General features: G+C 39.8%; 1 pseudogene; it reads left to right on the top strand.

The window, feature by feature from the left end:
* The first annotated feature begins 19090 nt into the window (after positions 1-19090).
* LOC149177813 (cytochrome P450 78A4 pseudogene) lies at positions 19091-27234 on the top strand (annotated as a pseudogene).
* The last annotated feature ends 260 nt before the right edge of the window (positions 27235-27494 follow it).

The raw sequence follows: 27494 nt of genomic DNA, 5'->3' as shown, positions 1-27494 counted from the left end.
CATGTGCTTGGTGAATAGTCTGTTTCATCCTTATCTGGACAAGTTTGTCATTATGTTCATTGATGATATATTGATATATTTTAAGAATGAGGAAGATCATGTCGAACACTTGGTAACAGCGTTGAAATCACCAAGAGAGAATCAATTGTTTGCCAAGCTTAGTAAATGAATTTTATTTCAGATAGGTGTACATTACTTGGGACATGTTGTTTCCAAGGAAGGCATAGCAATGGATTCAGAAAAGATAAGAGCAACCTGGGAAGTTCCAAGAAACATGGACGAGGTAAGATCATTTATGGAACTAGTAGGCTATTATAGGAGGTTCATCTGGAACTTCTCTGGGATTACATATCCTATTACATCATTGTAGAGGCAAGGTAAGAAATTTGAATGGACCGAGGAATGTGCAACAAGTTTTGAGCAATTAAAGCAGTTGTTGACAAACACTCCAGTTCTAAAGACTAAAATTCCAAACAAGGAGTTTGCGGTGTGTACAGATGCCTACATGAGAGGAATTGGTGGAGTCTTAATGTAGGAAGGACAGTTAGTGTGCTGCGAGTCACAAAAGTTGAATGAGCATGAGCATAATTATTTGATAAATAATCTTGAGTTGGTAGCGATCAGTCATGCATTGAAGATGTGGGCTCAGGCACTATCTCCTTGGCAGGAGGTTTGTACTATCGAGCGATCATAGTGGATTGAGGTATCTGTTTGACCAATCGAATCTGAGTTTTAGGCAAGCTAGATGGTTGGCCATGATTAGTGAGTTTTATTTTAAGATCTGATACATTACGGGAAAGGAAAATAGGGTTTCAGATGCTCTTAGCAGGAGAGTGTAGGTGAATCATATAGCAACTATGAGTTATTATGGGACAGATTTACAGGATCACATCTCAGAGGCAAGACAACAAGATGACATGTACATGGATCTTAGGCACAGGTTACAACAGGATACATGTGATCAGGATGTTGACTATCGTTTCACAGCGGATGGTTTGGTCAGATTTAGGGACCAGATCTATGCTCTGAATGATAGTGAGGTCAAGAAGACTATCTTGCAAGAATTCCATGTAAAACCATACCCAAGGCACCCAGGATACCAAAAGACATTGACATCGGTGAATTTTTTTTAATATTGGTTGAATCTAAAAAAGGAAATGACGGAGTTTGCGGCTAGATGCTTGGATTGTCAACAAGTAAAAGCAAAATGTAATCACCTAGGTGGATTGCTACAGTCGATTTTGATTCCAGAGTGGATATGGGAGAGCATTTCCATGGATTTCATCACATGTTTTCCAAGGAAATCCAGGCAACATTATTCCATCATGGTCGCGGTGGAAGGGTTTAAAATTATAATTAACTTGTATAAATTTACATTTAGATGAAGGTTATGAAAAACTAACCTATTTATCATAGCGGAGATCCCTTCACGTTGAAAATGAAATTATGAAAACTTTATATGATTTTGTTATTTTCAGAGAGACATCTAACTTGGAAGGAAAATAACAATAACAATAATCTTTTATAGTTGTAGTTTTGACTATATTTTTTATATATTTTAATTTCAGGCAATATAGAAATTTATATCATAAAACATTTATTTATCAATAATCGTAATCGGTTGGAAAAGTAAAAAATATAACTCTTAAAATTAGTATTTGATATAGATTTTAGTTTCCATCTTTATTTATTAATAAGAATATTCTATAGATAATTATTAACAATTAAATTAAAATTTTCATTTTTTATTTATTTTGAAACAAAAATATCTCTCCTTATAAATATTATTAATTATCACTAAGTAAAATCCGTTTTAATATTTAAAAAATAATTAAACATAAAACATTCTCTTAATAATATTAAAATATTTTTTACACTTAATATTTATATAATTAAAATAATTTATCTATTTAATATATTTATAAATATTATTATATTGATTTGATAATATATTTTTTTATATAATAAAATTTACTCTTTTTTCTTAGCACTCTAATAAAATTTGCTATTTCCTTTTTCCAATTTTGAATATTACCCATGTGTACATATTAAAAATAGAAAAGATAAAAATAGTTAAAGATTAGAAAGGGAAATATATGATTAATCAAATTAATTATAATTTATTAATGAAAAGAAAATTATATAGATGATAAAATATATTTAATCATAACTTTGTTTACTTATTATTTTTCAACATTGAGCTTTTTTTCATTTTGTCTAAAAACTAGTTGGCAACATAGTACATAATGTACTATGTTGTGTCAGACCAGGCAGTAACTCCTCTTCAAATCAATTCATTTATTCATTCAGTTGACCTTTATTATATACATGAGGGAGAGACTCTTCACTTCATCTCCCGGTGTCTATTCATATTTCTTATTATTTATTTACATCAGTTACTTATTCACCCAATCCTGATGATTAAGTGCCAACATTCCTCCCCTTAATCTAAAGGGATGTTGGTGAGTCCAAGCATCTTTCTGAATCGTTCAAGCTTTTCTCTTCCAAGTGCTTTGGTGAAGATGTCTACAATTTGCTCATTAGTGGAACAATGGTGGAGATGGATCGTTTTGGCCTCAACATGATGTCGAATTAGATGATATTTAGTATTGTTGTGTTTCGTTCGATCATGGAACTTTGGGTTCTTGGCCAACTTTATTGCCGAGGTATTGTCAATCATGAGTGGAGTCGATTTTTCTTGTTTTACCTACAAATCTTTAAGAATTTTCCTGAGCCACACAATTTCTTTTGTTGCCTCAACTGCTGCCACATATTCTAATTCTATTGTGGAATCTGTTGGAACTGATTGTTTGCGCGATCTCCAGGAGACAGCGCCTGATCCAAGACTCATAGCATAACCTGAAGTAGATACCCCAGTTTCTTTGTCTCCATCGAAGTTTGAATCAGAGTATCCAATCAAGCTAAAGTCATCCACCTATGTATACTTGATTCCAAAGTCTTAAGTTCCCTTCAAGTACCTTAGAACTCTTTTTGCAGTAGACCAATGTCCCTCACAAGGCTTTTTCATAAACCTGGAGAGGATTCCAATAGCAAACGAAATGTCTAGTTTGGTAGTAGTTAGGTAGTTGAGACTTCCTACAAGCTGTCTATACTTTGTTGAATCCTCAAATTCTTTTCCTTCAATGGATGTGAGCTTTAATTTTTGTTCCATTGGAGTAGTAAGAGGATTGCATTTTGTCATGCCAAATTTGTTCAACAAATCTCCAATGTACTTCTTTTGGGAAAGGAATATGGACTTCGGATGTTGAGTTACTTCAATACCAAGATAGTAATGAACATAGCCCAAATCAGTCATTCAAAACCTTTCTTCAATTCATTCTTTATGGATGCAATGTAACTTTCATTGTTCCCTGTCATCAAAAGATCATCTACATATACCACAAGATATACAACTGTTTTGCCATCTTTCTTGACAAATAAAGTTGCATCATCAAGATCATAATGTTTGAAATTGAGTTTCAGAAGATGCTCAGTTAGTTTTTCATACCAAGCTCGCGGTGCTTGTTTGAGGCCATATAAGGATTTCACAAGTTTGCATAATTTATGTTCATGCCCTTTCACAACAAATCCTTCAGGCCGGGACATAAAAACATTGTCTTTTAGATCTCCATTCAAGAAAGCCGTTTTTACATCCATTTGATGGAATTTCCAACCGTTCTGAGCTGCTAGGGAAAAGAGTGTTCGGATGGTAGCCCATTTTGCTGTGGGGGCAAAAGTCTCCTCGTAATCGACCCCTTTCTTCTGTGCAAAACCTTTTGCCACAAGCCTGGATTTGTGCTTGTCAAGTGAGCCATCAGCTTTATACTTGTTCTTGTAGACCCACTTGCAGCCAATTGGTTTGGTTCCTAATGGAGGATCAACCAGCTTCCAAGTGCCATTCTTTATGAGGGCATCATACTCCTTTTGCATTGCTTCTTTCCATTCATCATGAAAAGCATCTTCTTTGAAGGAAGTTGGTTAGAAATCTGTTGTAGAATTTTGTAGAAATTTTCCTACAAATCATCTAGCTTTGATACCATGTAGAACTTTTTCTACAAATTAGCTAGCTCTGATACCATGTAGAAATTTCCCAGCTCTAGATCACCTGGTAATGCAATGTACTAAAGCAAAACACTTGATCTACTTCTACAAACAATTTAGTGGAAGCTTAATCAACCATGAGCAACATCAATAAGAACACATATAACTGATAAGAAGGAATCAATCACACATAACATAGAATAATTTACCCGAGGAAAGCCTCAGCCTAAAACCCCAACTCTGTATTATCATACAAGTGGAAATATAGTCCGGATTACACAAAGCCTTAGCTCGGAAGCTATCCAGCTCTCAGTACAATCCCTCTGCTGCTCATAGACAGTCAAAGGCTTCTCACAAACCTTCTCCTCTGCCCTCCAAGCCTCCTATTTCCTTATGCAATTTTTCCTGGGTCCTCCAGCTACAACCTATGTGATTCTCACCTCACACACAACACTGTCCTCTGAAATAACTGCACAAACCTGAAGGAGATCAATCCTCATCATGGATGAGTTTCCTTTATACGAAAAATATTCATCCAACTGATAGTACAATGTCCCTTATTTGATCTCAACTGGGTCTCTGTCTGAACTGACATGCATGAGTTATTTAAGCTATAATATTCAGTTATCTGAAAATACCAGTTGTTACATGCATGCAAGCATTAACAAATTGAATCTCATTAATTTAACAACTTGTTAAATTAATCTAACTGGACTTGACTCAGTTAACTGAGCCAACTAATTACAACTCATCCTTATCTCTTTAACCGATGGATAAATTCATCAATTAATAGATAAACTATTGCATGTCCTCACATAGACTTCAAGTTTGTTTTTCCTTAACTAATTAACTCAAGATGAATTAATTAATTAATTTACAAATTGTTGTTAATATCAAATTCAAATTTTACTTCCTATTTTAGACCAAGCACTGCCTAAAAATAGGAATCCAACCAGAACTGCTAAAAATAGAACTTCTTTTTTTAGCAATTACATTTTTCATTCCGTGTTGCCCAATCCAGCACTGATACCCAAACTGATATTTTTAGCAGTGCTACTTTTAGCACTTCTATTTTTAGCATTTCTTGTTACCATTTCTCAACACTCTCTCTCAACAAGAAATGCTTCCTCTCGAACCCAATCCTGCACCTCTGGAATGTTCTGCATGTAGCACATCTACCAAGTGTGGCTACTCCAACAAATCTCGGAACAAAAAAACTCCCAACTGACCTCTCTGTTGGGCTAGAAACATACTCTGATGTTGAAGCTCTACCTGTCGCTGACAAGTGCTCCCTCTCTAACCTCTGCACTACTGCAACATCTCCATGCATCTTGCACCGTTGCACATCTCTCTGTGCTACCCTACACTATGCAACACACTTCTTCCTTTCACATTGTTACAACCTGCATGCTCTGTGATGTCCTAGGATTCCCTGCACTGTAGCTCTCTCTGCCGCTCCATCCGCATCTGTTTCTATCCAATCAGTCAGTTCTTGCTACTCCACATCGGGGCTCCCGTAGCAAGGTCTCATCCAAGAGGTTGGGTACCTCAAGGATCGTACCCCTCCTTCTTGGGACGATCACTCCACATCGCCCCACCTCCTACCTGGAAGTATGGCTGCTTGTGATCCCTCTGCCCACCTGACTCGAAGTTTCCCCCTACTGGAAGTCTCTGCATGAGTAGATATCTCTACTCGATCTCCTCTCAACTTCTCTATTTGTGGCTGCTCCACAACCTCCTGAAGTTGCTTCACCAATTGTGGCTCCTCCACAATTTTCTGAGACTTCTTCTGGCGCTGCATGTTGATAGGTAATTTACTCTCCCTCTCAACCACCAAGTATCTAACCTTTTCTTTGCTCCTCAAGTCTTTGCATGCATCTTGTACCTCAAGTGCATACAGGTTCTTGGCTAGCACACCAATCTATTTCCACTTTCCAGCTGTCATGAAATTTTCTAGAAAAAGAGCTAATTTTAAATCAACGATATCTCCCTCATCCGAACTCCAATTCAGCTGATTTTTTATTTTTTATTTTGGTATTTTTCCGCAAGGAATCCAAATCTGCTATTTGTTTCTGAAAATTTTGTATATAAATTTTTATATCTTCTCTGGAAACTCTCGACCCAAAACTTTGAAATCTCCTCTCAATATACTGTTCTCTCCTTGATCACCTATGCTCTGATACCATGTAGAATTTTGTAGAATTTTTCCTACAAATCATCTAGCTTTGATACCATGTAGAAATTCTTCTACAAATCAGCTAGCTTTGATACCATGTAGAAATTTCCCACCTGTAGATCACTTGGTAATGCAATGTACTAAAGCAAAACACTTGATTTAATTCTACAAACAATTTAGTGGAATCTTAATCAACCATGAGCAACATCAATAAGAACACATATAACTGATAAGAAGGAATCAATCACACATAACATAGAATAATTTACCCGGAGAAAGCCTTAGCCTAAAACCCCAACTCTGTATTTTCATACAAGTGGAAATATAGTCCGGATTACACAAAGCCTTAGCTCGGAAGCTATCCAACTCTCAGTACAATCCCTCTGCTGCTCACAGACAGTCAAAGGCTTCTCACAAACCTTCTCCTCTACCCTCCAAGCCTCCTATTTCCTTGTGCAGTTTTTCCTGGGTCCTCCAGCTACAACCTATGTGATTCTCACCTCACACACAACACTAACCTCTGAAATAACTGCACAAACCTGAAGGAGATCAATCCTCATCATGGATGAGCTTCCATTATAGGAAAAATATTCATCCAACTGATAGTACACTGTCCCTTCTCTGATCTCAACTGGGTCTCTGTCTGAACTGACATGCATGAGTTATTTAAGCTATAATATTTAGTTATCTGAAAATACCAGTTGTTACATGTATGCAAGCATTAACAAACTGAATCTCATTAATTTAGCAACTTGTTAAACTAATCTAACTGGACTTGACTCAGTTAACAGAGCCAACTAATTACAACTCATCCTTATCTCTTTAACTGATGGATAAATTCATCAATTAATAGATAAATTGTTGCATGTCCTCACATGTTAAAATAGGAAGTAAAATTCAAGAAATATTACATCTTTAGATACAACAAACTTTTTATTGACTTTGTTAGATACCTATACCAATAGGTTTCATATTTCATGATTGGCAAAAGAAGTTCCAAATATGCTCTGCTTTGGTGATGTAAAGATCCCATATTTCCAAGAGAATGCAATATGTGTACAGAGCTTGATGTTGACTGAATTTTGGATGGATGGTCCAACAGCCTAATCTGGATCGTGCCATGTTTCAATTTTTGTTGTAGAATAGAGAAAGAAGTCTGTCCAAACTGTTTAATCTTGGCAGACCAATAGTTATGTAGAGAATTAAGGTTCCCAACTGCTTAATCTGGGGCCTTGGAAGCAATAAGGGTAGTTCTAGATAGAAAATCAAAAGAAAAAGCCAAAGGAAAAGAAAAGGCACGTGAGGGTCTGCAAGTCTAAGTGCACCCTCCATGAAGAAACAAAAAATGCTAGGCAAGTAGATGGGTAGGTAGATGGGGTTGCAGAAATGTCATTCCTTTCAATTGAATTTTGTTGGTCTAACATAAAGGAAACATCAATGGATAGAGAAGATCCCCTTCTCCATCATTTTGCAGCAAAATAAAGAAGCATGTCTAACTTCCTGATTCCCCCCCTCACATTCATTGCTAACATCCCATTGCCAGTTATGTTCATAAAAGAAGGTCAAGGTCTTATGGTGGTTCTTGTTTCTTTAAAAGCCACATTTCTTGTGTAAAATTCTTTTCATTTTGATCTACTCCCTAAACTAAGTTGATTCCATATAAAACTTAGTGTTTCCACTCCTCATCCACCTCTTCCACTCATATTAACCCCTAACTTCTTACTATGTAACTCCCTATACCCCCTATTCCCCTATTACTATGTAAATTATGCAAAAAACCCCCAAAAATACCTATGTATCCCCTTCCCCGAGCATTATAGCTCTAAGTTTGGTTTTAAATGGTTTAAGCGCTAAAACATTAGAGCGCGACCCAAAGAGCGCTGGAAAATTAATTGTGGGATTAATTTGGGATTTGCTCGGATTAATAACCTAAACGCGCTTTGTAAATAAACCTGTGTATAAACACATTTAACACGTAACACTGCAAAAAACCATAAAAACCCACTTTTTATAAAGTTCCGTCGGGCACACATTTCAGAGAATAATAATATTTTATTGGCCCCGCATTCCGTATTGTCCTTACATCTCATCAGCCCGTCGACCGTCGAATCTGGGATTTCCCATCCAACGGCCCACATCGATATCGGGTCGGCCCCGATGACAGCCCGTTACCACCCGAGAAACTGTTAGAGGGTGACGTCAGGCCTCTGCCACGCGTCACCCCCACATTTTCTCGGGTCGCCCTCTGACAAAACCATGACCGTATCCAGAGCGGTCCGAGAAAAACCATTTACCACCTGGGCATTACCGCCTGCCCACGTCATCACCACGTCGCTCTCACGTCATGCCACATCGCCGCCCTGTCAGCACCCCCGCCCGCCAGCGCTCCGACATGTCTGCCACCTATGCAGTCCCCGTGGGCCACTCGCAAGCCGCCACGTCACCCGATGACGTCATGCTGACGTCATCCGACCTTGACCCCACTTGATGACGTCATGCTGACGTCATCCAAAAAAGGCGCCAATAACCCAAAAAGTCCATATTTTGGCCAAATTTCGTGTTTTTATCACTTTTGCTAAAATAACCATTGCTCTGCTCCGCATGCATATCACGACCGTTATCCGCCAACCTGCTAAAATCGACACAGAAACCGTGGGCGCGTCCAGTCCACCTGCATTCGTAACCATTGTCGGCAATCGAAGAGGTATTTATCGAAATCATTCCCCCCGCGCCTGGTTTTGTCCATAATTGTCCAAAGATAGCTTAAAAAGAGTGAGAAAACACTGTATTCACCAGTCAGTCCACGGTGCCAGTGCCTATTTCCAATTGTTGGGTCGAAATTCATCTGCAGAACCTTCATTTAGTCAAATTTACCTAAATTCACAGTTAGTTCGCACATTCGTGAACTTAAAGACCCGAGCTCCACTAATTTACCGTGGAAAGGTTTTACTAGGCCTGGAATTTGTTCTATCAGTCCTCTGTGCAGTATTTCAATTGCTCTCACTACCAGCTACCCTCTGTTCCTTTGCAATTCACCTCTCTGTTCCAGAAATACCCCTCTGTGTTGCTCTGTTCAGTAACACCAGTTCACATACAAATCAGAGGCCTTATTAGCCATGGAAACACCAATAGCATTAAATATAGCACCTCTCAATGCCCCACAGAGAGAGTTAGAATGGAAGGCTCTAGGTGATAAAGATTATCAGATGATAGACTCATTTCCACTGAATTCCAAATTTAACATCCATATGCTGAATGAGTTAAAGGCTCAACACCTTAGTGGAGCTGATATATTAGGGATTTGGGACTCCAATTTGCCCATTTTTAACCTTCCTCAAGTCAATTCCCTTCCAGACTTGATCCATAGATGCTGTGAATGCTATGATCCATGTCAGAGAGCTGTTGTCAGTCCCACAGGCTCAGTCTTGTTCCATATCACCCCTGAGGCCATAAATGAGATGCTGCACTTTCACACTGCAAGACCTTTGACTCCTCTCTCCATGTTGGACTTATTAAAGAAGGGGGGCAACCTGTCCAGTGCCCAGATCATCAAAATCAATCAGTTATTCATACAGCCAAGCTCTGAAACTGTGAGAACGCCTCCTATTGGAAATCCATACCTCAATGATTTGGGAAAAATGCTTGTAGATTTGATTAGCTATGTCCTGGGCTACAAGGGAGTTGAGGATGTTGATAACACCATTATGGCCATGCTGTCCATATTTTCTCCTGGGAAGCCTCCTGCTGTGCACTATGATTATGCCACATATATTGCAAACAAGATTCATGAGCAACTGATGAATCTGGAAAGGGAAAAGGTGTTTAGATACACCTCATACATATATCATCTGTTCTTATTTTATCAACCTGACAGCTTCCCTATTCCTCTCAAGAAACTTGATGCCCAGGGAAATCCAAGGTCGGTTGTGTTTTGGACTTCAGTTTTTCATCATACCTCTTGTTCACCATACACATACTGTGAATTCATAGACCTTTTCATTCATCCAGCTATGACTTTGTTATATGGTGTTCCTCCTCCAAGATTGACTGATGAAATGCAAAGGATACTTCACCTTTCGAAGGCCTACAGCATTGGTGATTGGTACTTTTACCAACACCATACAGTAATCAGAATATATGGCTGTGAGTTGAACCCTTATAGGCTGCCAAGATATGTCCCTATGAGACTTTTTGCCTTAGAATATTTCAGGCAGTTTGGAAATGCAGACTTTGTCCATTTCCACAGTAAAAACAAGAAGGTGCAACTAAAGGTAAGGAACCAGCTAGGCCCTTTTCTATACAACAAAAGGGAGGAAGGATGGAAGGAAGCAGATTTGATCCTAGAAACCCTCAAATTGCAAACCAGTTTCCAATGGGTACCTTATGACCCTAATCATTTTATTTCCCTCAGGAGGGTAAAATACAAATTGGGTGGCTATGCTCATGTAAGACTGCCTCATATTGAAAAGCATGCCAATTCATTAAGCTGGAAAGAGGGCACTCTAGAAGAGCCAATCACTAGAGAGCAAATGCTACAAAGAGAGGCTAGGAATATTGAAAAAGAGGCTGACTTGGAAACTTGTGGACAGGTTTCCTCTTCCTATCAAAGGCAACTTGGAGCAGCTGCCTCATCCTCTACAGCCCAGCAGCAAGCAGCCGGGACTGTTCAACAGGAGTCAAGCAAGGATAAAGGGAAGCAAAAGGAGCAGGAACAGCCACCTCCCATGACCGAACAACAAGCAGAAAAGTAAGTAGAACAGCAAGAAGAAGGGCAAAAGGAGGGGCAACCAATGCAGCAAGAACAAACAGCTGAAGCCCCAGTATCCACTGAGCAACAGGCTCAAGAGAATGTGCCTCCTAGGCAAGAAAAAAGAGTGGAGACCTCAGTGCTACAAACTCCACAGAAAGAAGAAAAGGGAAAGAAGAGGGATAGAGAGCAGGAGACTCCCCTCACCACATCCACGAATCAAGGGGAGAAAAGGCATAGAATGAATCCCCTCTCCGAGGAAGAAATGCATATTAGGCAATCATTGGGCATGGGCCCACCAAGTATAGAGGCATCTGCAAGTTCCTTTCAGCAGGAACAGGAAAGAACAGTTGGAGGAGAAGTCAGCTCCTCAAGCCAGCAAAGGGGAGCTGAAACAGGCATCAAACAACAGTTTATTGATATTAAAAAGAGGAATGAGCCAATAAGGATACAGCTGTACAACCACTTATTGAAAATGGCTCCTACAAACCAGCAGAGGTTGATGTCTGCATACGATGTGCAAGAGGGCAAAATGATAATGAGCCACTTCATGCCAACCATGTTGCAGCCACAGTCTGCAGCTGATTATTTAAGGACCAACCTTGAGGTCCTTGCAAAGGACATCCACCCTATGGATCAAATAGAATTGCACAAGCAAACGGGTGAGATGGTATATGCTACCCTTGCAGACAAAACACTGGTGAATAATAGGCTGGAAAATAGCCTAAATAATACAGCTGCCCAACTTGAGTTGGAGAAATCATCCTCCCAGGCAAAGGACAACCGAATCAAAGCATTGGAGGATATCATTATAGAGCTTGGGCATGATCCCAAGGACACCAAGGCTATACAAGCACTGTCGAAATTAAGAGATGCAGACATGGAAGCATTAAGAAAAATGGTTAAGATCCCAGCAACTCTTCATCCTCAAACAGAAGAGGTTGCCCAGCTAAGGCATGACCAAGATGCAGCAGCTATGCTGGTATCATTATACAAGCAGCTGATCCAGACACAAGAGAAATTGGGAGAATCAGAGGCTGCACTGCAGGCAGCCCTACAACAGAAGGAAGGAGGCCAAACATCTCAGCCCCCTCCACAAATAATCAACCTTGAGGAACCTCCTCAAACTACTGCTCCTCCTACAGAGAAGACAGCTCAAACAGCGCCATCTACATCAGCACCAGCGCCAACAACAGAGCAGGCTCCAAGCCTTGACATGCAGAAGCTGAAGAGTGAAATTCAGGCCTTAGAAGCCCAAATGGCAGAGCTAAATGAAGCCAGAGAGAATTTAGCTAAGTTGAATGCAAAATATGACAAATCAAAGCAAAGCATAGCTGAAAAGGGAAGAGAAGTGAAGGCTCTCAAGGAGAAGATAAAGGAGCTGGAGAAAGAGCTCACCCTTGACAAAGTGGTGGCTGAGCTCAAGACAGTTTTATGGGCCAACATTGGCCAATCAATTACAGATCAGTGGCAGTATATAGAGTACATTCATGAGCAAATGGAGCTCATAGGCAAAGCACACAGAGAAGTCCAGAGAGCAAGGGCATCTCTAGGCAATATGCCTGAGATAGCCAATAGAATGATTAACGTGCTCAATAACCGTACAGGTCCTCAGCTGGCAGCAATAGGAATCCCTAACAGAACTGAAACTATCTTGCTGATAAAGAGGGTCCTTACATTAAGAAGCCTGGTACAAACACTGGAAAGAAGAAGCCAGGACATGCAGACAGAAGCAAACAAGTTTATGGACAAGTTTGTAGCATTACAAGGCAGAGGTCTTCCTGGCTTACTGAACAGCGCAGGGAGACTACTTTCACATGAGAACTATGCTAAAAGGGTCAATACATTTGCTACCAATCAGATCACTGAAAGACCAAGTACCTCAGAAGAAACAGGGCCAGCATCTAGGAAAAGTCTCTATGATAGAGTAGAGAACTTATTTTTTATTATGAATGAGATCAAACATTTGTTTGAAGTGCCTCCAAACTTCTACAAATATACAGAGGCAGATGAGACCTTGGATGCAATTTTGAGACATCAATTGCCCACTCAGGAATGGTGGACCAAAACGATACAGTTGATATTGTAAACAAGAGCCTCTCATCAAGTTTTTTTTTATCAAACATAAGTCATCATGTTCAGAAAATGCAATGCACACAGTATGAATAGAGAAGAGTGGACTGAGCCAACTCAGCAGCAAGATTCGGCCACTAAAGCAGCAATGACAGTTACAGATGATAGGGCCGAGAAAGCTACAGCATGACAAAGCAATAAAGGCACATCATTCAGCATTAATACAGAACGCTCAACCGACTCAGTGGACTCCAAAGGTCAAAAAGGCTTCTGACAAAATTAAAGGGCATTCATTTTGTATTTATAGCAGCAGTAACTTCTTTATCTGATATTTGTAGAGTTGGTGAACGTATTTATTTCTCAAGTGACTCAGCGGTTCAGATATTTTTTGAAACCGATTGTATATATTCCCCCTCGCATAAGCTTGCAGGGGTTGTTGATTTTCTCTTGAAGACATCCTATGCTGTAATTATTCAGAGTTTAATACAAAGAGTTGATGGAATTTCGCAAGTTCTGAGTTGTTTGATGCGTTATGGTGTTTGCTGAATGCTGCAGGATTCCTGTGTATTTCATAATACAATAAGTTTTCTTTACCCTCTTCGTTATGGATTTCATTCCTTCATAAATCATTCATGTTCTATGTTCTAAAAGTTTAACAGCAAAGAAAAAGAATAGTTTCAGGATTTATTCATGCAATACCCTGAACTCAATCTATGCTGTTAATGAATGTTTTCTTCAGTTATAGTTGTGATAAGTGTAATTCTTAATTGCTGCACTTACAGATTATAATTTTCACAGTGATCATTGTTCAGGAATTCAAGCCTGCTCCTGTGCAATATATCTCGTTTTCACCCCATCAGTTTAGTGGGAAATTCTTAATTGCCTTCCACTGGCTAATCATATTTCATCACCACAGTTTTAAGTTTGTTTCATGAAATATTCAAAAGGCCCTGCAGTTTAAACAATCCCACTAGAACATTTCAAACAACCCACAGCTATAGACTCCATTGCCCAATGGACTGAACTGTCTGAACATCTCACCTTAGGTACTAAAGACATCATTCAACCAAAATTCAAACCAAATCCTCACATCATATCTAGCCTAAAATCTCCACAAAATAGAGCTAAAACTTATAAAGAGAGCCCTCTCTGATTATAGGTAGGCTAGGACTTATAATCCAAAGATTGGTTAGTGGTTACCCCGGCCGTATTCCCTTGGGAGTCAAAGGGAACAACCTGGGTGTTAACAGACTTCATCATAGAGACGGTATGCTTTGGAGGTGTTTGAATACCACATGAAGATACACTTACGACTTCTTGCACCAAGTTTGTTTCTATGTACCTTTGGTATCAAGGCATAACAGGTGGAACCAAAGACCCTGAGATGCTTTACCGAAGGAACGTGCCCATACCACATTTCATATGGAGTCTTGTTTCTAATAGCATTAGATGGACATCTATTCTTTATATATATAGCACACAGAACTGCATCAGCCCAAAACATCAACTTTACATTTTTGAAAAACATCATGGAGCACACCATATTTAAGATTGTCCTATTCATTCTTTCAACTACACTGTTCTGTTGGGGATTATAAGGCACAGTTGTTTGATGTTTGATCCCATGCTGGCGAAGATAGTTTTCAAATTCATTTGAAGTGTATTCTTTTCTATTATCAGTGCGAATAGAGCCAATGTGAGATTGTGCATCATTTTCAATCCATTTATGAAAGTTCTTGAATGTTTGAAAAGCATCAGATTTGTTCTTTAATAAATAAACCCAACACATTTTGGTGTAGTAATCAATAAATATCATCATATGTTTATTTCCATTTGCAGAAGGAACAGGCATTGGACCACATAAATCTGAATGAATGAGTTCAAGTTTTATATGTGCTCTTGAATGTGAATCATGAAAACACTGTTTGCTATGCTTTCCTAGAATGCAAGCATCACATTGCTTAAGTTTCCTAGGAATTGTAGGCAAACCATTTTTCTTCAACAAACAGAGGCTGTCATAGTTCAAATTTCCAAATCTAGCATGCCATAATAAACTTGATGGAAGTGTACCTTCTTCATAATGAGAATTGTATGAGAAATGTTGTGCACGAGCAGAGGTACCTTGCAGCTTGAGAATCCTTTCTTCTTCTATTCCCCTCATGATAAGTGAGTGGTCAGATGCTTTTCTCACCTCAAGCTTTCCATCAAACATATGAATGGCGTGACCTTGTTGGCGGATGTGGACCAAGAACAACAAGTTTCTCTTCAGTTGTGGGAGATATAGAACATGATGCAGAAGAAAGTCTCGAAGACCAGGCAATTTGAGCCTGATTGTGCCAAGCCCTGATGGCTTGATTTTTTATTGGTCTGCAAAGTATACTGCTCCATCAACATTGTTAGTAAATTCTTCAAAAAAATCTTTTCTATGAGTCATGTGGCAAGTTTCTTCTGAATCAAGCAACCAATCATTTTTCCAAGAAGCAAGTGAAGCATTAAATAAATCTTCATTTACTCCAATATTACATTGTGCCACAACATAATGAGTGATTTCAGGTGCTTTACCTTTGTCTATATCATTAGTTTTACCTTTGGGTTGGTTCCATTGTTGCTCAATTTTATCCCAAGGTAATTTGCATGTAGAGGCATCATGTGATCCATTTCTTTTGCAACGTATGAAATGCAAAACTGCATTTTCTCCTTGAGAGTGTTTGCCCCTCTGCCTCTGAAATAACTTCCTCTTCCTCTTTGACCACTTTTTCCACTGGAAGAATCTTGAGCAAGATTCCTTTCTTTATGAGCAAGGCACACAGCCTCTTTAGAAGATTCAGGGGCTGTCTTCTTTCCAAAATCTCTCTCTTTCAACAAATTTTTTCACAGGAGAGTCAAAGGTAATATCTTTGAGATTTCCATTTTCTTGCAATGACTCAAGATAATTGGAGTAAGTAGGATAAAGTTCCTTGAGAAAAGTGATAAGAGGAATATCCAATTCAACCTCAGTGGCTTTCATATCATGCATTATAGTTTTTACTTCGGATGCAAGAGCAAGAAGATCATTATTTTGCAATTCAAGAGTGAAGAGTTTAATCATGAGTTGAATAACTTCAAGTGCAGAATGTGAGTCATAGAGTTCTTTTAGCTTTTGTAAGGCTTCGAAAGCAGTTGAAAATGGCGAAATATGGCGACTTACCTCTTCACTTACAGATACTGCAATTAATGCATAGGCTTTGTTGTTCTTATTTTCCCAAATGGCGAGCTCTTTGTCTAAGGTAGTTTGTTCTGGCTCTTTGTCTCCGTCTCCAATACACACTCCTTTCCACAACTCATTGAAAATAAGGGTGTGTTTTATCATCCGGGACATCTGAGGATAGTTCTCCTTGCCAATGAGAACTATTCCCACAATAGATATGATTTAATGCATACTGTAAAAAAAAATACTTCTGCTTTTGATCGAAAAAAATGCACTGTAGTAGCAATATTATGAATTCTTATGGAAACCAAGAAACAAGCTGCACAGATATTCTAATGCTTCTTTTGGAAAACAAGAACAACCAAGTTCCAATCCATTTGGAGCACAACCAAAATTTAGGCAAACCAACACTGCAACACATAATGATCCATTTATCCTATCAATTTTCTGATTATCCTCTACCATTAACTGAATTCCATTTTATGCGCAGATAATCAATCCATTAGCATACACTAACATCTTTCTAATATGTATTAAAACATATTGCAAAAACAGTGAGAGTCGATCGCTTGAGAAAAACAAAAGGCTGTCTACAAAGTAGCTGGATGCATCAGCGTTGGGCCCAAATTTCTGTGGAGTCACTCCTCTGCACTATGCTTCCGCTGGTGGACATTCAACGTGGTGATGAGCATGGCGCTGACATTGATGCGTGGACCAACAGTGGCGCATGTGGCTGAAAGTTCAAGCACCAAGAAATCAACTATGGGCAACAATAGAGCCCTCAAAGATCAACAATCAGGTAGGCCTCGTCCATTATCCCCAGTTTCAAGTCCTTCCACATGAAATCAACAGTCTTCTAAAGAGATTCTTAATAGTGTGAAGAATAGCCACCCAAGTTGTTCTACAGCAAAAATTCAAAGGAAGAAGCCTGAAATTGATAGGAAATCAAGACAATCAGGATCTTTGAAATCTTCAAGACAGGTAGCCAAGCAAATTGGATCAGAAACAGAAAGTCGATCACCCCATATTTGGATAAGAGCTAAAGGAGGTCATCTTATGCAAATAGATACAATGAGTGAAAGTAGCAACGAAACGGAGTGGGTTTATATCCAAGCAGTAGTGAGGAGTTCGGGCTGTGCAATGACGATGAGATCAGCGGAGAGCTTCATTCGAAAGAGAGGAGGCCAAGCGTCATTTGAAACTGAGAGCAAACTCGAAACGGAGCAGCATCAAGATACCAGGAGCAACAGCGTATGGAGGGTGGGAAAGAGCAGCAGTGTATGGAGGGAGGCCAAGGTCGATTCATATACCACTACAATGGAAACATCAACTGCGCCAAGTTTTAAAATGTATATGATAGAGGGCGTAGATTTTAAAATGTATATGACACTGTCTGGAGCAGGCTTCAGGCAACCATGCAGAATATAGGCAGGAAACTGACACTAGGAGTTACACAAAAGCTAATTTCGGGAGCTGGCTCTGATACCATGTCAGACCAGGCAGTAACTCCTCTTCAAATCAATTCATTTATTCATTCAGGTTGATCTTTATTATATACATGAGGGAGAGACTGTTCACTTCATCTCTCGGTGTCTATTCATATTTCTTATTATTTATTTACATCAGTTACTTATTCACCCAATCCTAATGATTAGGTGTCAACATGTTGATTCACTAAACATAGTACATAGTGTACTATCTTGATTCATTAATGTATTTTTGAATATAATAAAATTTACTCCCCATTTCTTAAGGCTATAATAAAATTTCCTCTTTCTTTTTTCAATTTTTAATATTACCCATGTATACATATTAAAAATAGAAAAGATAAAAATATTTAGATATTAGAAAGGAAAATATATGATTAATGAAAGTAATTATAATTTATTAATGAAAGGAAATTATATAGATGATAAAATTTATTTAATCATAATTTTGTTTAATTATTAATTTTCAACGTTTACTTTTAGCCGTAGTCTAATGGAACTGTTTTTTTGCTCTGAAAGTCATAGAAATTCCAGCTATATTTTGAGAATATCGGACAAGGATTTTGTAAATGCAAGTTACAGTGGTTAAACTTCAAAATTTTAGGTGCCCCAAATGTTTTTGGTGGTACTGAATCCATTTTCATGATAAAAAAACAATCTTTTTTGAAAATTTTTTGCCCAAATTCCAGCCACTTTTGACCTTCTTAAAAAAACTAACGACTCAGTTTTTTTTCAGTTTGTTAGAAATCTAGTTGGCATTTCTGGGAAAAATATGTTTAAACTTTGTACTCCATGCCATTCAAATACCCATTTTTTTTTAAAAGTACATGAGTTGTTTAGGCAGAACAAAATTTCGTCTTCGCAATTATTTTGTATCTGAATCTAGTGTTTTAGTTTTCCAAAAATTTGACTGTGCTCGGCAATTATTTTGTATCCGAATCTAGTGTTTTAGTTTTCCAAAAATTTGACCCTGCTTGGCAATTATTTTGTATCTGAATCTAGTGTTTTAGTTTTCCAAAAATTCGACCGTGAGCATTTGAATTGTTTTTTTCTAATGTTAGCAATAGAGTCAAGACCATAGAGAAAAAAAATGGCTGAGACATTCAAAATCCATCCTAAAAACTCAGATTACCAAAATTGAACCAATTGCATTAACCAAACGCATGTGCGTCCACTTCGAATTCCAATGGATGAATCGTATCGACTTAATAAATGTTTCGGCGATTTACCTTTTACGGTCACCGGCTTTTCCCTCTCTTCCCGTGGAATCGAACCCTCGGAGCTATAAATCCGCTTCAACCCCTCCACATTCTATGCGCTCATATCTCTGGCTTGTTGTTGCTGCCGCTGAGTTTTTCAATTTGCCATCCATTTCTGAGATGGAGAACCGCGGGAGCTCTGCAGGAGGCGGGTGGTGGCTCTATTTCCTCCTCTTTAGAAATTGTTGCAGTCGTTTCTCGTTGGAATCTGACGATGTTTGTGGGTGGCGTCAGTGACATCTTTATATTGCACTGCTTATTGCTGCTGTCTCTGCTGTTTTGGCCTCCTGGTTGATCCCGGGAGGCTGTGCGTGGGCGAGGAGACGTAGGAGGTCGGGCGGCGTACCCATTCCCGGTCCCAAAGGATGGCCCATCATCGGAAGTCTGCTAGACATGAGTGTTGGGTATTTTTGATGAGAAAATACCAAAAACAAAAATTCAAACACACAGAGGCAATGCTCTGTTTCCTTCACTCCACGATCTTTTATGCACAGGGAAGCTTAAAAAAAATTCACTGAGGAACAGAGTATTTCACCACCATAAAAACATTTCCATTCATTAAAATATATGCCTGATACATATTCATCCTCTTTGCTGAGAGGGATTCACCACACAAAAAAAATACATTCAACAAAAAACATTTACTCTGTTTTCACCTGAGAATTCACTGAGCTGGGTTTACTGCTGTAAATCCCCTTTTACATTCACTGCTGTGAAAGACACTTTTCTGCTGTAATAAAAATTTACATATATATACAAATGCGCTCCACCATTTTCTTTATGCACTGCTGTGCAAAACCACACATGGTTTTTCGCTACTCCTCACCAACACCACCATTACAACCCACGAGCATATTTCTTTTGGCTCGTTCATATATTTTTAACTCGTGTCTGTGTTCTTTTTACATACCATTACCAAAAATGGTCAACGCATAAAAAGCATTAAACATTACATACATGGTACACATGTGCCATACAAAAATTATGTAATATGTATATACGCCCATACCTCCGTTTAAAAAACATTAACACTTTACCTACCCATATGACAGTTTATTAATAAAAGTTATGGTCAATGAAACTTGATTTTACTCCACGCTATGAAATTAATGTTTGCCGTATGCAGGTTTGGAGCAGCTTCGGACAATCAACGGATGAAAAAGGTGGAGCAGATCGAACGGCGGACAGAGATATCGGGAGATCATTTTCTGCAGAGCTTTATGTCCCGAGAATGTCAGACATGGTGACGTAAGGGGACAGCCACGCGTCAACTCCAAATTTTCTCGGGCTCAAATATACGGAAAGTCCCTTTACCGGAAAGTGGCCCGAGAACTCTCAGGCGGGATTGGTGAACGGTTTCTGGCGGTTTTGGGTGAGAACGTCTGCGTTGAAATTAGATTTCAACACTCCCCTTTAATTTCAACAGCTGGGCATTCGGTCATACCCAGACACTTCCTCAAAAATTCAAAGCTTTTCTGATCCAGTGGCTTTGTCAAGATGTCTGCTACCTGTTCTTGGGTCCTGCAATGTTCTAGGACAATTTCTCCATTGTTCACCAATTCTCTGATGTAGTGAAACCTTGTATCAATGTGTTTCGTTCTCTTATGAAACACTGAATTCTTTGACAATGCAGTAGCAGAGCTATTGTCACAAAAAATCACTGTCGCTTTTGCCTGCTCTTGGCCTAAGCTCCTCAACATCCTTCTCATCCACACTGCTTGACATGCTGCTACTGTCGCTGCCACATATTCAGCCTCTGCTGTAGACAATGCTACAATGGACTGCTTCTTAGATGCCCATGAAATGGCTCCTGAACCCATATGAAAAACATAACCGGAAGTGCTTTTCCGATCATCTACACTTCCAGCCCAATCACTATCAGTGTATCCAACCAAATCTGAATGTTCTGAGACATTATATAAAATTCCAAACATTTTGGTACCTTTGACATACCTTAAAATTCTTTTTGCTGCCTGCCAATGTGCCTCCTTTGGCCTCTCCATGAATCTGGAAATTAAACTAACAGCATACATAATGTCAGGCCTAGTAGCTGTTAAATACATAAGGCTGCCAACAATACTCTTGTACAAACTAGGATCAAAATCCTTGCTGCTGTCCTCTCTGCTGAGCTTTAATCCCATCACTGTGGGAGTGATGGCTGCCTTGCATTCTTGCATGTTAAATCTGCCCAAAACTTGATTTACATATCTTGCTTGAGATATAAAAATTCCTTTTTCATTTTGATCTACTTCTATGCCTAAGAAGTATCTCAAGAAGCCCATATCAGTCATTTCAAATTCATCCTTCATGACTGATTTAAAATTCTCAATGAGCTGATCATCATTACCTGTGAAAATAACATCATCAACATATAAGACAACAATTAAAATTTTACCATCTTTTTCTTTGATGTAGACGGTGGGTTCTCCTTCACACTTGTCAAATTCATTATCCAATAGATATGAATCTATCCTGCTGTACCATGCTCTTGGCGCTTGCTTCAGCCCATAAAGAGCTTTCTTCAATTTGCACACTTTGTGCTCTTCACCTTTCTTCTCATAGCCGAGAGGCTGTTCAACATAAACCTCTTCCTTTAACACTCCATTTAAGAATGCTGACTTCACATCCATTTGGTAGACTTTCCATTTGTTTTGAGCTGCTATAGACAGCACTGCTCTCACGGTTTCCATTCTTGCAACCGGTGCGAAAGTCTCCTCATAATCTCTCCCATATTGCTGCTTGTACCCCTTGACAACCAGCGTTGCCTTATGCCTTTCTATCTTGCCTTCAGCATTGCTCTTGGTTTTGTAAACCCATTTTACTCCAATGACTTCTTTACCTTTTGGTAGCTCAACCAAATCCCATGTTTTGTTTCTCTCTATGGCATTCATTTCCTCATCCATAGCTTCTATCCATTTCCTATCTTTAATTGCTTCTTCGAAATGAATAGGATCATCAACATGACAATACAAGGAAAATAAGGAATTCATTCCTTCATCATAAATATCACTTAGATTTCTAAATTTCTTACCTCTTTCACTTGGTGTGCAAGTGCTTGAAGATGCACTTGAATTTCCTCCTTGTGGTGTGCTTGGAGAAGCACTCTCATTGATCCTCAATGGTGTTCCTTGCTGTCCTTGTGTTGGCGCTGCTGTTTGGGGATGCATTTCAGCCACCTCCTCTTCATCTTCATCATGAGACAAACAGTTTTTAACATTCACTGTTTTCTCTATGCTTCCATCCCAAGCTTCCTCTTTAATGAATTGAACATCTCTGCTGACAAAAAACTTCTTGGTGGATGGGATGTACAACCTGTAGGATTTGGATTCATCACTGTATCCAACAAGGATACACTTCTCCCCTTTGCTGTCCAACTTCCTCCTTAGCTGATCCGGAATGTGTACATAGGCCACACACCCAAAAACTCTCATGTGGGTGACTCCTTGCTTTCTCCCACTCCATGCCTCTTCTGGCACTTTGTTCATGACTGCTTTTGTAGGACACCTGTTCAGTATATAAACTGCACAATGTACAGCTTCAGCCCAATACTCATTTGGCAAATGTTTTGCCTTTAACATGCTCCTCGCCATATCCATGATGGTCCTGTTCTTCCTTTCAGCAACTCCATTTTGCTGTGGGGTGTACTGAGTTGTAAACTGTTTATGAATTCCATTTTCTCTACAAAACTTTAGGAATTCATTGGAGATATACTGACCTCCTCTATCGGTTCTCAAAACTTTTATATGCAGCCCGCTTTGGTTCTCCACAAGTGCTTTGAAATTTTGGAATTTCTCAAACACTTCACTTTTGTTTTTAAGGAAATATGCCCAAGTTTTTCTTGTAAAGTCATCAATGAATGTTAAGAAATATAGGCTGCCTGCTAATGATGGAGCTTGCATCGGTCCACATAAATCTGAGTGGATGATCTCTAAGGGTGTCTTTGCCCTTATGCTTTTACCTGATGGAAAACTTTCTCTATGTTGTTTGCCCAAAATGCAACCTTCACAAAGGCTGTCCGGCTTCTCTATCAATGGTAATCTTCTTACCATTCCTTTTATGCTTAATAAGTTTAGACCTCCAAAATTTAGATGCCCGAATCTCAAGTGCCATAACCAATTTTCATCCTTTGGCACGCTTTGGAAGGCCTCTTGGGTGACTGCTGCCATTTCCTTCTTGTTCTTCAAGTCTGCCCTGATCCGGAGAGGGAACATCCTGTTCCTTGTCATCTTCACTTCAGCAATGCATCTTTTGCTGGGTGGTATATCCATGATGGTGCACACATCATTTACAAAGTAAACATTGTAACCCTTTTGGACAAGCTGTCCAACACTCAAGAGGTTACATCTCATTCCGGGGACATAGTAGACATCTGCTATGGTTTTCCTTTCTCCTTGTTTTGTAAATATTTTTACCTCTCCTTTTCCCATAACAGACACTTTACTATCAGTTCCTAGTGTGACCTCTGACTTCAAGTTTTGATTTAAGGCTGAGAAGAGGGCAATGTTTCCTGTCATATGGTTGCTGCAACCTGAGTCTAAAAACCATATGTCCTCACTGTTTGTTTCAGCCATGTTACATGCTAACAACACATTATTTTGACTGCTGTTTTCTCTTGTAACATTTGCATTTTGTCTACTGTTCATATCATGCTGTTTCTTTCTACAATCACTTGCGTAATGTCCATACTTTTTGCAATAATAGCATTGAACATTAGATTTATCATACCTTTGTCCTTGAGCATGATACTGTTCTCTTTGTTGGCTGCTGCTTTGGCCTTGGTTCTGATTTTGATTGCTGCCTCTTCCTTGTGCATTTGATGGGCTGTTCCTTCCACCTCTGTTCTGGCTTCTGCCTCTTCCTCTCTTGTTTCCTCTACCTTGACCTCTTCCTCTTCCAAAGGACATCTGGGTCTTGAAGGCTTGCTCAAGAGATGAGTTTTCATTCCTACTCAACCTCTGCTCATGTGTTATCAGTGATGCATGTAGCTCATCAACTGAATAGTTTGAGAGATCCTTTGTCTCTTCAATGGTGGTGACAATCGCATCAAACTTTGAGGGTAAGACCCTCAATATTTTCTCCACAATCCTCCTATCTTCAATGGTTTCTCCATGAGTTCTCATTTGTGTGATTACACCAATCACATGAGTGAAGAATGAGTCAATGTTATCTGACTCCTTCATGTTCAAGTTCTCAAAATCTTTTCTCAGCGATTGCAGTTTTGTTGTCTTCACTCTCTCCATGCCTTGATAAGCTGTCTTAAGGGTTTCCCATGCTTCATTGGATGTCTTAGCTGCTGCTAACCTTGGAAACACACTCTGGTCTACTGCTAGATACAACAACATACGGGCTTTTGAATCCTTTTTCTTATTGCTCTTCAGCAGATCCTTCTCTCCCTGAGTTAATGCATTGAACTCAGTTTCATCTGCTGGTTCTTCAAAACCTTCCTCAACTATTTCCCATAAGTCTTGGGAAGCAAACAAGGCTTTCATAGTTATTGACCAGTAGTCATAGTTCTTCCCATTAAACTGTGGGAGCTGGGTGTTAAACATACCCATACCAGTGCTTGTGCTAGCCATTCCTTGACTGTGTATTTAAAACACTGACTGTCTCTTCAATAACAAACAAGATAGCTATGAAGAATACCTGAATCCTTCGTTGTCTGAGTCTTCTGTCTGCCTGAGAAGTTTTGCTGCAGCAACAACCTTCTCCCTTCAGCTTCTTTAACTTCTTTAAAGAGCCTGAGCCTGCTCTGATACCACTGTTGGGTATTTTTGATGAGAAAATACCAAAAACAAAAATTCAAACACACAGAGGCAATGCTCTGTTTCCTTCACTCCAGGATCTTTTGTGCACAGGGAAGCTTAAAAAAAATTCACTGAGGAACAGAGTATTTCACCACCATAAAAACATTTCCATTCATTAAAATATATGCCTGATACATATTCATCCTCTTTGCTAAGAGGGATTCACCACACAAAAAAAATACATTCAACAAAAAACATTTACTCTGTTTTCACCTGAGAATTCACTGAGCTGGGTTTACTGCTGTAAATCCCCTTTAACATTCACTGCTGTGAAAGACACTTTTTTTACAACCCACGAGCATATTTTTTTTGGCTCGTTCATATATTTTTAACTCGTGTCTGTGTTCTTTTTACATACCATTACCAAAAATGGTCAACGCATAAAAAGCATTAAACATTACATACATGGTACACATGTGCCATACAAAAATTATGTAATATGTATATACGCCCATACCTCCGTTTAAAAAACATTAACACTTTACCTACCCATATGACAGTTTATTAATAAAAGTTATGGTCAAAGAAACTTGATTTTACTCCACGCTATGAAATTAATGTTTGCCGTATGCAGGTTTGGAGCAGCGTCGACAATCAACGGATGAAAAAGGTGGAACAGATCAAACGGCGGACAGAGATATCGGGTGATCATTTTCTGCAGAGCTTTATGTCCCGAGAATGTCAGACATGGTGACGTAAGGGGACAGCCACGCGTCAACTCCAAATTTTCTCGGGCTCAAATATACGGAAAGTCCCTTTACCGGAAAGTGGCCAGAGAACTCTCAAGCGAGATTGGTGAACGGTTTCTGGCGGTTTTGGGTGAGAACGTCTGCGTTGAAATTAGATTTCAACAATGAGCATCGGTCTTGCTCACCGCAAGCTCGAATATCTGGCTCATCATCATGGCGCCGAAAAGCTTATGGCCTTTAGCTTAGGCTCCACGCCCGCCGTTATTATATCGGATCCTGAAGTGGCCCGGGAGCTGCTCAACTCTCCTCATTTCGCCAACAGACCCCTCAAGCAATCTGCGCAGCAGTTGTTGTTTGGGCGGGCCATTGGCTTCGCACCCAATGGGGATTACTGGAGGCTGCTGAGGAGAATTTCTTCTACGCATCTCTTTTCTCCGCGCAGAATCGCTGCCCACGAGCCTGGTCGCCAGGCTGATGCTCTGGGAATGCTTGTCGATATCCAAAAGGAATGTGAGCGTAACGGTGTTGTAAGGGTTCGAGCACACTTGCAAGGGGCTGCGCTGAACAATATCATGGGCAGCGTCTTTGGAAGGAGGTTCGATATGTCATGTACTTCTACTTGTGAACAAGTGAAGGATCTGCGGGAGATGGTGGATGAGGGTTTCCAGCTGTTGGGAGCGTTCAACTGGGCGGATCATCTACCATGGCTGCGACCGCTGGACCCTCTTCGAATCCATGCTCGTTGCGCCCGCCTGGTGCCCCGTGTGAGAGCTTTCGTTAGAAATATCATCGAAGAGCACCGACGTGCAGAGCGGAACAGCGAAACGGGTGATCAATCCGATTTTGTTGACGTTCTGCTGTCGTTGCATGGAGAAGATAAGCTAGATGAGGAGGATATGATCGCTGTTCTCTGGGTCCGTACTATCCGTATTTTCATCCATGTATCTCTGTATTTTAGTTAAATTTTCACACTCTGATCTGATCTATCTCTCTGTATTTTAGTTTAGTTTTTTCACACCGAAATTTATGACTGAGGTGACTTTGCTTGCCCTTGCCTTGCCTTTGGGGAGGGGCATTAACTAAGTTTGGTTCTAATTTATGTAATGTTATGTATGCAGGAGATAATTTTTCGTGGCACAGACACGACGGCTCTGCTAACGGAGTGGCCATGGCAGAACTGGTGCTGAATCCAGATGCCCAGAAGAAAGCTCAGGCAGAGTTGGACGCTGTAGTGGGGCGAGACCGCAGCGTGAATGATTCGGATATCCGTAAGCTGCCGTACCTCCAAGCTGTGGTAAAGGAAGCGCTGCGAATGCATCCGCCTGGACCGCTGCTATCATGGGCGCGGCTCTCAACTGAAGATGTCAACATCAACGGAATGTGTGTTCCGGCGGGCACGACGGCCATGGTGAATATGTGGTCGATTACTCACGACCCCAACATTTGGGAATCACCTCATGAGTTCCGTCCGGAGAGGTTTGTGGTGTCGGAAGGCGGGGAAGACGTGGATGTGAGGGGTAACGATCTGAGGCTTGCTCCTTTTGGTGCTGGTCGTCGTGTGTGCCCGGGGAAGGCTCTGGGCCTTGCCACTGTTAACCTCTGGGTGGCCAAGTTGCTCCATCATTTTGAATGGCTTCCTCATGCTGAACATCCGGTTGATCTGTCCGAGGTCCTGAAGCTGTCATGCGAAATGGCTCATCCTCTTCATTCTGTTCCCGTCATGCGGGTGCCTTTCGCTTTCATTAAATCCTCTGTCCCTGTCTCTGTCTAGTCAATTACACCTCACCTCACCTCATGTTCTGTTTGTCAGTATTACTAGGCTCTGTATTTCGATTGCAAGTGGTACACTCTCTGACCCATGGTTCGTCATAAGAAGAAGAGATTGAGATTGTGTGTTTTTGTGATGGATAGAACAACGATGGTGATTTTGGTTTGGAATTATTGTAAGCTGTGTGTGTATGCTGCACATTAAGGTTAGGTTTTCCGACGTGTGAGCATATTTTGACAATAAAGATGATGAGTTACCACCCA

This window comes from Pinus tabuliformis, chromosome 4_1, assembly GCF_031772625.1.
Source record: "Pinus tabuliformis cultivar Carrire ecotype Pingquan chromosome 4_1, CPIR1, whole genome shotgun sequence".
Classification (NCBI taxonomy): domain Eukaryota; kingdom Viridiplantae; phylum Streptophyta; class Pinopsida; order Pinales; family Pinaceae; genus Pinus; species Pinus tabuliformis.
This window is presented reverse-complemented; position numbering and strand designations above follow the sequence as displayed.